The sequence below is a fragment of the Schistocerca nitens genome, chromosome 2, assembly GCF_023898315.1.
Source record: "Schistocerca nitens isolate TAMUIC-IGC-003100 chromosome 2, iqSchNite1.1, whole genome shotgun sequence".
Taxonomy (NCBI): Eukaryota; Metazoa; Arthropoda; class Insecta; order Orthoptera; family Acrididae; genus Schistocerca; species Schistocerca nitens.
The window spans coordinates 633,956,767-633,969,332 of NC_064615.1; positions in this window are offsets into that span (position 1 = coordinate 633,956,767).

Below are 12,566 nucleotides of genomic sequence, written 5' to 3' on the forward strand. Positions count from 1 at the left end.
GTTAGCTACTACAAACAGCATAGTGAACGCATTATTGTGGCCAAGATAGACACAAAGCCCATGCCTACTACAGTAGTACAAGTTTATATGCCAACTAGCTCTGCAGATGATGAAGAAATTGATGAAATGTATGACGAGATAAAAGAAATTATTCAGGTAGTGAAGGGAGACGAAAATTTAATAGTCATGGGTGACTGGAATTCGTCAGTAGGAAAAGGGAGAGAAGGAAACATAGAAGGTGAATATGGATTGGGGGGAAGAAATGAAAGAGGAAGCCGCCTTGTAGAATTTTGCACAGAGCATAACTTAATCATAGCTAACACTTGGTTCAAGAACCATAAAAGAAGGTTGTATACCTGGAAGAATCCTGGAGATACTAATAGGTATCAGATAGATTATATAATGGTAAGACAGAGATTTAGGAACCAGGTTTTAAATTGTAAGACATTTCCAGGGGCAGATGTGGACTCTGACCACAATCTATTGGTTATGAACTGCAGATTGAAACTGAAGAAACTGCAAAAAGGTGGGAATTTAAGGAGATGGGACCTGGATAAACTGAAAGAACCAGAGGTTGTAGAGAATTTCAGGGAGAGCATAAGGGAACAATTGACAGGAATGGGGGAAAGAAATACAGTAGAAGAAGAATGGGTAGCTCTGAGGGATGAAGTAGTGAAGGCAGCAGAGGATCAAGTAGGTAAAAAGACGAGGGCTAATAGAAATCCTTGGGTAACAGAAGAAATATTGAATTTAATTGATGAAAGGAGAAAATATAAAAATGCAGTGAATGAAGCAGGCAAAAGGGAATACAAACGTCTCAAAAATGAGATCGACAGAAAGTGCAAAATGGCTAAGCAGGGATGGCTAGAGGACAAATGTAAGGATGTAGAGGCTTGTCTCACTAGGGGTAAGATAGATACTGCCTACAGGAAAATTAAAGAGACCTTTGGAGAGAAGAGAACCACTTGTATGAATATCAAGAGCTCAGATGGCAACCCAGTTCTAAGCAAAGAAGGGAAGGCAGAAAGGTGGAAGGAGTATATAGAGGGTTTATACAAGGGCGATGTACTTGAGGACAATATTATGGAAATGGAAGAGGATGTAGATGAAGATGAAATGGGAGATAAGATACTGCGTGAAGAGTTTGACAGAGCACTGAAAGACCTGAGTCGAAACAAGGCCCCGGGAGTAGACAACATTCCATTAGAACTACTGATGGCCTTGGGAGAGCCAGTCATGACAAAACTCTACCATCTGGTGAGCAAGATGTATGAGACAGGCGAAATACCCACAGACTTCAAGAAGAATATAATAATTCCAATCCCAAAGAAAGCAGGTGTTGACAGATGTGAAAATTACCGAACTATCAGTTTAATAAGTCACAGCTGCAAAATACTAACGCGAATTCTTTACAGACGAATGGAAAAACTGGTAGAAGCCGACCTCGGGGAAGATCAGTTTGGATTCCGTAGAAATGTTTGAACACGTGAGGCAATACTAACCTTACGACTTATCTTAGAAGAAAGATTAAGAAAAGGCAAACCTACGTTTCTAGCATTTGTAGACTTAGAGAAAGCTTTTGACAACGTTAACTGGAATACTCTCTTTCAAATTCTGAAGGTGGCAGGGGTAAAATACAGGGAGCGAAAGGCTATTTACAATTTGTACAGAAACCAGATGGCAGTTATAAGAGTCGAGGGGCATGAAAGGGAAGCAGTGGTTGGGAAAGGAGTGAGACAGGGTTGTAGCCTCTCCCCGATGTTATTCAATCTGTATATTGAGCAAGCAGTAAAGGAAACAAAAGAAAAATTCGGAGTAGGTATTAAAATTCATGGAGAAGAAGTAAAAACTTTGAGGTTCGCCGATGACATTGTAATTCTGTCAGAGACAGCAAAGGACTTGGGAGAGCAGTTGAACGGAATGGACAGTGTCTTGAAAGGAGGATATAAGATGAACATCAACAAAAGCAAAACGAGGATAATGGAATGTAGTCAAATTAAATCGGGTGATGCTGAGGGGATTAGATTAGGAAATGAGACACTTAAAGTAGTAAAGGAGTTTTGCTATTTGGGGAGTAAAATAACTGATGATGGTCGAAGTAGAGAGGATATAAAATGTAGACTGGCAATGGCAAGGAAATCGTTTCTGAAGAAGAGAAATTTGTTAACATCGAGTATAGATTTAAGTGTCAGGAAGTCGTTTCTGAAAGTATTTGTATGGAGTGTAGCCATGTCTGGAAGTGAAACATGGACGATAACCAGTTTGGACAAGAAGAGAATAGAAGCTTTCGAAATGTGGTGCTACAGAAGAATGCTGAAGATAAGGTGGGTAGATACGTAACTAATGAGGAGGTATTGAATAGGGTTGGGGAGAAGAGAAGTTTGTGGCACAACTTGACTAGAAGAAGGGATCGGTTGGTAGGACATGTTTTGAGGCATCAAGGGATCACAAATTTAGCATTGGAGGGCAGCGTGGAGGGTAAAAATCGTAGAGGGAGACCAAGAGATCAATACACTAAGCAGATTCAGAAGGATGTAGGTTGCAGTAGGTACTGGGAGATGAAGAAGCTTGCACAGGATAGAGTAGCATGGAGAGCTGCATCTAACCAGTCTCAGGACTGAAGACCACAACAACAAGGCTGTCCGATGTATTGACACATAAACACGGGCTGACTAACATGCTTACGTTGATGCTCCCATATTCCATGATGACGACAGCCATGTTCAAAGGGTATATCCACGTTCACTAGGGTACATACATAGTCATACGATCGTGTCTGACGATCACTCAGGTATCCTATCGCACTTCAATCGACACACTACATCATCCACACTAAATCCTGTTGAAAATATCTGGGGTTGTTTGGAACAACGGATGAAACGTGTAATGATACAGTATTATGCATGAAGTATTACCCGTTAACTTTTCCGCCACATGATTTATGGTACGGTAAGTAGTAACAAGTATTGAAAGCGCTATTACAATTATTCACGTATTTTACTGTCAATATGAAGTACTAGAAATGTATGTTTTGTTTGTTTAGTCTGTTTAATGCTCTTCGTGAGAACGGCGGAAGGCGGAGGACAAATCTTCTTGTCGAGCGGAAGGTACCGTCGTGGGATGTCAGAGTTCCCGCGTCGATAGCCAACAGTCATAGAAGATAGCCAGATGCAATGAACCAACTCCTACGATGACAGTCAAAACAAATGAAGAAATGTAAAAAATGAAATGATTAGTGTGAAATCATATTCTCTATTCAGTTCTAATCTAGGCACGACTGGTTTTGCATACATACCTATACATTCAAGTTCCATGGCGTGGCATTTGTTTGTATATAGATCTGTGTAATAAATGTGTCTGCTGTTTTGACGAGTGTACAAAGATGTTGGTAACGTGATTTCGTTTGAAATTACATAACGGATATACAGAAAACATACATTCTGAGAACACTTCAACGCGCTGCTAATATTTACTTAGTACTAAAATCGAAATTACGATGCTAAAGTGAAAGTTCAGTATTATCTCATGTCGTAAAATATTACGGCTGCTGGAAATTAATATTAAATATTTTGATGTTTGTAGAAGGATTAAAGCAAGATATTGCTTGTAAGCGAGAAGTACAGTAATTAAGTATAGAGAGAGCAGTTATAGTGAAAAACTGTATTCGAATACCAATGTGCGTCTACTGGAAGGTAACTAGGTAGCGAGTCCGAGATTATTGTTAACTACGACGTCGCAGTTATTACTTACCTCTCGATGACCACAGCAATAGATCAACAGCTAATTTTAAACGATCAGAAATACAAATTTCTTGGGTGCTAATAAAATAATGTCTATTAAGCCCTTGAAGATCCATCAGTTAACAGAGTCTGCAGCCTTAATGCAATTTGCACTTCGAACAGCTGCACTGGTACGCGTCTGTCGTACGGTTAGTTAATAAGGAAGCAGAAGCACGCAACTACACGTCGAGTGTAGCACACACGCTACAAACGGAGCATTCAAAATCCCAGCAGTTTGGTAGTTCTGCGGGATCTAACCATCACCAATGGGTGGTTTCCACTGGATATGGCAGATATGAACAAACTTGCGTACTCCCTTGTTAACCGAACTGAAGTCACTATCAAGGCTACAGGCAGTGTTACATGATATTAGTGTGGAGACTCTTGGGGTTAGTTATGAGGGTTCGTGTGATTATTTAGGTGGTGCAAAACGTTTTTGAATAGTTTGGATTGAAACTGTTCGCTGGACTTGGACTCAAGCTCGCGTCTCAGCTTTCGGAATTATTGCTCTGCAGGGAGAGAGGAATTCATCCACTAGCACAAGAAGAAAAAATCATAGATGGCTGTAAAGAGCAGTCAAACGAAAACGAGACAGAATGTACACGGAAGAGCCAAAGAAACTGGTACACCCGCCTAATATTGTGTAGGGCCCTCGCGAACACGAAGAAGTGCCGCAACATGAAGTGGCATGGTCTTGACTAATGTGTGAAGTAATGTTGGAGTGAACTGACACCATGAATCCTGCAGGGCTGTCGATAATTCCATAGGAGTACCGGGGGGGGGGGGGTGAAGATCTCTTCTGAACAGCACGTTGCAGGGCATCCCAGATATGCTCAATAACGTTTATGTCTGGGGTGTTTGGTGGCCTGCGGAAGTGTTTAATCTCAGAAGAGTGTTCGTGGAGCCACCCTGTGGCAATTCTGGACGTGTTGGGTGTCGCACTGTCCTGCTGAAATTACCCGAGTCCGTCGGAACGCACAGTGGACATGAATGGATACAGGTGATGAGACTGGGTTCTTACGTACGTGACACCTGTTAGAGTCGTATAAAGACTTATTGGGGGTCCCATATCACTACAACTGTACACGCTCCACACCATTACAGAGTCTTTACAAGCTGACGTGTAGGGTCCATGGATTCATGAGGTTGTCTCCATCCGCTCGATACAATTTGAAACGGGACTCGTCCGACCAGGCTACATATTTCCCGTCATCAACAGTCAAATGTCGGTGCTGACGGGGCCAGGCGAGGCGTAAAGCTTTGTGTCGTGCAGTCATCAAAGGTACACGAGTGGGCCTTTGGCTCTTAAAGCCTGTACCGATGATGTTTCGTTGAATGGTTCGCACGCTGACACTTGTTGATGGCCCAGCATTGAAATCTGCAGCAATTTGCGAAAAGTTTACACTTCTTTCACGTTGAACGATACTCTTCATCGTTGTTGGTCCCGTTCTTGCAGGATCTTTTTCCGGCTGCAGAGATATCGGATTTGATGTTTTATGGGATTCCTGATATTCACGGTACTCTCGTCAAATGGTCGTACGAGAAAATGTCTCAGAGATGCTGCGTCCCATCGCTCATGGAACGACTGTAACAACACGTTCAAACTCAGTTAAATCTTGATAACCTGGCATTGTAACAGCAGTAACCGACCTAAGAACTCTGCCAGACACTTGTTGTCTTATATAGTCGTTGCCGACCGCACCGCCGTATTCTGCCTGTTTACATATCTCTGTATTTGAATACGCATGTCTATACCACTTTCTTTGGTGCTACAGTGTACAGCCAGCATGGCGGGGACTTTGATAACATTGGTAGGCGTTTGTATACAAGTGCACTCTATTGGGGATCACGAAGAAACAGCTCAATCGTTCACTGCTGTGCCATTTGTCTTTTAGAAGTTAGGTCAGTGAGTCGTGTCCGCGTCCGACTTCATTATGGAGTCCGGGAAAGAGTAACAGACGGATGTAGTGCGGTTTTGTACTGCTGGAGGAGTGTGAGGAAGTGAAATTAATCTTACTCTGTCTGCTTTGCGTGGCAAACACAGGATGTCACGTGAGCGTGTTTATGCATGGAATAAACGATTTCGAGAAGGTTGGATGCCACTGAAGGACAGGCACATCGTCTCACTACACCTCCTGTCATTGCTGCGTTGGATGCTGCCGTCAGAAACGACCTACGGCGGGCGGTGGAAGACATTAGGCTCATGTTGATCTTCAGTCACAGCACGGCTCTTGACATCCTGGCAGAGCATCTAAGTCCCGGAAAATCTGCGCTCATTGGGTTGCCCAGACCCTGATGGAGGAGTGGAAGTTGAACAGTGTAGAAATCTCTACAGCTCATGGAATGATATCACGCAATTTTCTATCCCATATTGTCGCAGCAGATGAAACATGGCGTGTGAGAGACGTAGAGCAAGCGTCAGATCGAACAATGGGAGCACATGGATTCACCTGCCCCACCCCCCCTCCCTCCGCTCCCCACTGAACATATTCAAAGTCGTCATGCCATCTCCAGGAAACTTATGACGACCTTTTTCTTTGAGTACAAGGGTCTGCTACTGACTGAATTTCTGGGAGACCGTGCGAATTAAAGCACAGCGGTACATGGGCACGTTGCAAAACTTAAAGCGCGTCTTGAAGTCCAAACGCCCGAGCAGGGCAGTATGATTCAGTTGCAGAATAATGCCCGCCAGCATGTTGCCAAAGTTGTTTCGACTACACTGCAGAGGTTTCGCTTCGAAGGCCTTACATATGTTACATGCAGTCCCTATCTCGTTCCATAGTTTTGGAGCCCTGAGGAAACATATTAGTGGTCGTTGATTTGCCTCGGACGAAGAGGTGAACGCCTGAGTATAGTCATGGTTCCTAGGCAACCGCAAGCATTGTTCCATTATATTGTCTCACAGCGGGAGAGACGTATTAATATTTATGGCGATCAAATTGCAAATAATAAACGTTTTACATACTTTTTTCCATCTGTTACGTTTTCATTTGACTTCCAGGATATGTAGACTAATGCGCTGATGGGAAAAACAATTGCATCACTAAGAAAGAGTTTTACGACGTAATCGGACGGTGGTAGGCGTGTTTCTAAATCTGAAAGATGATGTCTACTCAAGTTTCACGCCAATCGCCTAACAGTGGTACTAGTAGCGCCGCTATGAGGATGCAAATCAGGTTTCCTTTAAATACACGCTGTAACGGTCGTATGAGTTAGTTACTTTTAAGACTGGACGTGGTGAGCTGATGTTAGTCAACAATGCCCTAAAGGTGACAAAGACACCATTATCAACATCTCACCGAATTTGAACGAGGTCGTGTGATAGGGCTACGAGAAGCTGTATGTTCCTTTAGCGATACTGCAGAAGGACTTGGCAGGTATGTGGGCACTGTACTTGAATGCTGGCAGCGGGGGTCATGAAAATGTACATTCGCAAGAAGATCTGACTCCGGACGGTTACATGGCATTACCGAGAGGAAAGACGATCGTATTTGGTGTATAGCTCTGGCACATCGTAACGTCGTTGCACCAGCAATTTGAGCAACAGTTCGCACCACACTGCACACTAAACTGTAATAAATTGGTTACTTCGAGGACAACTCCGAACCGGATCCCCTGTAGCCTGTATTCCACTCACCTCAAACGACCGCCATCTGAGATTTCAGTGGCGTCAAGCAAGAGCTCATTGCAGGGCAGAGTGGGGGGTCTGCTGAATTATCCGATGAAACGTTGTTCTGCCTCGGTGCCAGTGATGCCCGTGTGTTGGTTAGGAGGCCAGTTGAGGACCTGCAAAAGCCTGTCTGCGTGTTAGACACAATGGAGTTATGGTTTGGTGTGCGATTTAGTATGACAGCAGGAGCTCTCTCGTGGTTATCCCACGCACCCTGATTGCAAATCTGTGTGTAGTCTGGTGATTCGACCTGTTGTGTTGCCACTCATGAACAGCATTCCAGGGGCTGTTTTCCAAAAGGACAAAGCTCGCCCACGCATCGCTGTTGTAACTCAACATGTCTCCAATCGAGCATGTATGGGAGCATCATCTACAAACAGCATTAACTGTTGCTGTATTGACCGACCGAGTGCAACATGCAAGAAAGTCATTCTCAGAAATTGACATCCGGCACCTATACAACACAATACATGCACATCTACACACTTGCAATAAACAATCTGGTGGTTATACAGGTTATTAATGTATCAAAATTTCACATTTGCAATGGCTTGTCTTGCGCTTACATTAACCTGGGATCTTGCAACGTTATTCACTTAAATATGTTACCTATACAAATGTAGTCCCAAAATTTCATTGCTTTACATTAATTACTTTCCGCGTTGCTATTTTTTTTCCTTAAGTTGTTGACGGGCTCGGAAGACAAAGAAGAAAGATTCTTTTGGGCTTAGCAGAAGCTTTCCAATGGCCTGCGCCATTGAAACACCGCGCGCTGCGACGAGTGTCCGGTGGGGGCAGGTGAGACGCCGGCCGCGTCGTGTGGGGCCGTGTGCAGCTACTGGCGCCAACAATGGTGGCGGCGTCGGCGAGGGCGCTGGAGGCGCGCCCCTGTTCACGGCCCGTTACACGCAATCTTCAGCCCCCATCGGCCGCTAATCCGGCCCCAATTTCCAGGGCGATATTGTGCCGCGGCGCGCGCTGCCAGGCAAGAGAATGATGCTGATGAGAAAAGATCGCGCCATCAAAATTAGTGCAAAGTGGCAGAAAACGGCCGGCAGCCCGTCGCGGCGGGGCCCACGCCCGCGGCGCAGCGCTGGCGGTGGCGGCGGCGGCGACCAGATTTCCTCATTTGCGCCGAGAGGCGGCCGAGAGAAAAAGCCAATTGGGCGTGAAATGGGGGCGCGCCCGCCGCGGGCGCACATTGTGCCTGTTTGTGCCTCTTCCCCCTCCACTCCCCTGCCGCTCCCCCACCACCGCCCTGCTCCCCTAATTGCCGCCCCTCCACTCTGCCGGGCCTTGTCACGTCGCCGCCTGCGGCACCACCCACTCCACCTCCGCCGGAGCGACTTTACCTCCGTTTTCTCCGCAACGTTCCGGGCAATTCGCGCTTATTCCTGCTATTTTCGGAAGTGCAGCGGCGAAGATCTCTCTACAAACGAAACGTTTAACCATCTAAAGGAACGTGCACTATTATTTGCAATGAACAGTTCACATAAAAGTAAAACAACAAATGAAATGTAGTCGAATTAAATCAGGCGCTGCTAACGTAGTTACATTAGAAAATGAGACACTAAAAGTAATAGGCTAGTTTTCCTATTTGGGGAGCAAAACAACTGAAGGTAGCTGAACTAGAGACCATTCATGGTGATTCTCATTAACGTCACAACCCCCACGCCTCAAACCGAAGCGAAGCAAATGACACAGAAACAAATACGAGGGTAATTCCAAAAGTAAGGTGTCCTATTTTTTTTATAAGTACATAACTCTGTTTGTGTGGCAGTTGGTCACACTGTTATGAAGGGTGCTTCACGCACGCGCTGTATGTTAACATGCGCACGCCGCGCTGAGGCTCTCAATCTTGAGAATGGAGCTCCCGTTGGATGTTACCGCCACGTGCGAATTGCGCACAGTTATTCGGTTTTTGAACACAAAGGGCACTGCGCCGATTGAAATCCATCGCCAATTGATGGAAGTGTATGGTGAGTCGTGCATGGATGTCAAAAATGTTCGTAAGTGGTGTAGAGAGTTCGCTGCTGGTCAGACCGAAATTCACGACGAACAAAGGAGCGGGAGACCGTCAATTTCTGAGGAGACAGTGTTGAAGGTTGAGCAAATCATGCGTGAAGATCGGCGGATCACCTTGGATGATCTCTGCATGTTAGTTCCTGAGGTTTCCTGAATCACCGCTCACAGAATTTTAACGGAAATATTGAACTACCGGAAGGTGTGCGCAAGATCGGTGCCACGCATGCTGACTGAGGATCACATGCGGCAACGAGATGATGCTTCCCGCGTATTTCTTCACCGCCTTGCAGTCGAACAGGACAACTTTCTGGACTCAATTGTCACGGATGACGAAACCTAGGCATACCACTTTACACCCGAGACCAAGCAACAATCACACCAGTTCATAATTTCTGAACGGCATGGCGGCGAGCTCGTATGACATGGGCATACAAAAACTGCCACAGCGTCTACAAAAATGCATCGACAGGAATGGTGATTATGTTGAAAAATAGCTAAATATTCAAGCTGTAAACTGATGTAAACCATTGTAGAAATAAACAGGTTTATGTACTTATAAAAAAATAGGAGACCTTACTTTTGGGATTACCCTCGTACTTTAATATAAGACATATGAGGGCTCTAATGTCGGGAAACACCCCAAAAGTGGATGAAAAATGTTGAACATGCGATGGCACCAGAAGACGTACCCCGCTGCACGTGCAGCGATTGGGCTTGTCGATTCTACCCCCGCCTGTAGGGGGCAGTGCTACACATCGCTCCGCTAGGGTACACTGTTTCCGAACTTCTCTTGTGAATGTGATGTTGTAAACGTAGAAGTTACAGAATTATTGTCTTCGCTGTAACTAAGCAAAAGCTATTCTTATTTTTTGTTTCTTTCCTTTTGTCATTTCTTTTTTTTTTTTTTTTTTTTTTTGTTTACAGACTTAATTTAATAAAGAACACGTGGATCATTTTCTGTTAGCAATGCAGTTCGAAAGTTTATACTTACTAACTTGTGACGCAATATGGTAAGTTTCTGTTGTACTGTACTTTGTAATCAACCTACGGAGACGGCGGGACCGGTAAAGAAAATACGGTAATAAATATTACCTCAATTTAAACACTAAACTGTCTAACAAAATGCAAACTAACACTGCCTGCCAGACGCAAGTCTCGAACCCTGAGCCCCGTGGGCTAAATTCGCACACGTTGGCCCGGAGCCACACCGACGTGAATACGTGATTTGGGTTGGGATGATCCGGTGCGACACGCCGATAGGCTCCATAGCTTCATGTGTGGCGAGGTACGTCCATCTGGTGACGTCACATTTACACCATTTATCATCCACTTTAGGGGTATTTCCCGACATTTGCTCCCCCATGTGTCTTTTATCAAATTACTTGTCTCAGCGTCATCTACGTCGCTTCGGGTTTTTTTAAACGTTGGTAAGAGTCATCCTGTATAAAATGCATACTGGAAATAGCATGAAAAGCAGTTCGGAGAGAGAACAACTTGAAAACATCGAATACGTATTTCAGTGTTGGGAAGTCTTTTATGAAGCTATTTCAGTGGTTGTGAACCCACGTACAGAAGTGAAACGTAGACGATAAACAGGTCAGACAATAAGACAGTAGCAGTTTTTGAAACGTCGGTTTATAGAAGAATGTTGAAGATTAGATGAATGGATCTGAAAACTAATGAGGGGGAACTAATTCAAACTGGGCTGGAATGAAAATTTATGGCACGTGGCTGGTTGACAAGAAACATTCTGAGGCATGAAATTACCATCTGTTTTTAATGCAAAATCAAGTTTATTTAATTTTCATTGCTTTGTTAATGAACTGAGAAAGATAGCCCTTTAAAATTTTAATTAAATGCAGTCTTGCTCTATTTTCTGGTTAACCTTTGTTTATATGAGTAACGATTTATTTAGTTATTGCTCCTGTTAATAGTGACCAGTGCGGTTATTCCCCTTTCTATTCATTGATCTTGCCGATATGACCCACTGGTGGCGTGAATAGTTTCCAAGTTCAGTATGCAAGCAACTACACATACAGCTGTAACTGTGAAATGGACAACGTAACGAAGTATGCAGGTTCGTCTGCAATAACAAAATGATCAACGATGGAGGACCTGGAGCTCGATCCTTTCATAATCAGATAAGTCGTCGAGCAAATTATTAATAGCGACTCGTAGAAATTATGTTCCTGTGAAATAATGCTGATTGCAAAAAGAAACTAATTACTACAACTGATGAATGCTGAAATGCAGAACAATCGTATTATTATTATTATTATTATTATCCAGCACATAATGAACCATACTATGTATAATACAATAATGAAATGGTTCAAATGGCGCTAAGCACTGTGGGACTTAACATCTGAGGTCATGAGTCCCCTACACTTAGAACTACTTAAACCTAACTAACCTAAGGACATCACACACATCCATGCCCGAGGCAGGATTCGAACCTGCGACAGTAGCAGCAGCTCGGTTCGAGACTGAAGCGCCTAGAACCGCTCAGCACAGAGGCCGGCCAATAAAATAATCCTGACGTGCTCATTGATAACTTACGTTATTCATGATCGATTTCTAGGAGAAGACAGAATAAAATGTGTGGTGACATTAAATTTGTAATAATCTAATTACAGATATGATTGCAATGAAGTTACGACGATAAAATTGTGACGATCTTTGAGCCTCTGGAATCTTCGTACGGATCAGTAACTTTTTTTTGCTTTATACATTATAAAATATGTGGATATTACGGAGGGAATGGTCAATTTTGTAATGTATGGTGTGTAGGACACAAGAATTATAAATGGAACAAGAGATTTAACGCAGCAAGCAGTTACACGTGGATGTAACCTGCAGTAGTAATGCAGAGATGGAAGACACTTGCACAAGATAGAGTAGCGGGGAGAGCAGCATCAAACCACAGCTCCGACTGAAGAGTGCACTATGACGAAGCGATAGTGTACTCCACGGAAATAACACGCTCTTACATTGCTGTATCGTTGGCCAATCCGAGAACCGGGAACTAAGGAGTTATCGATTCCAGCATGTTCTCGAGAAACGTTGTCGAACATTCGAATACAACATCGGAG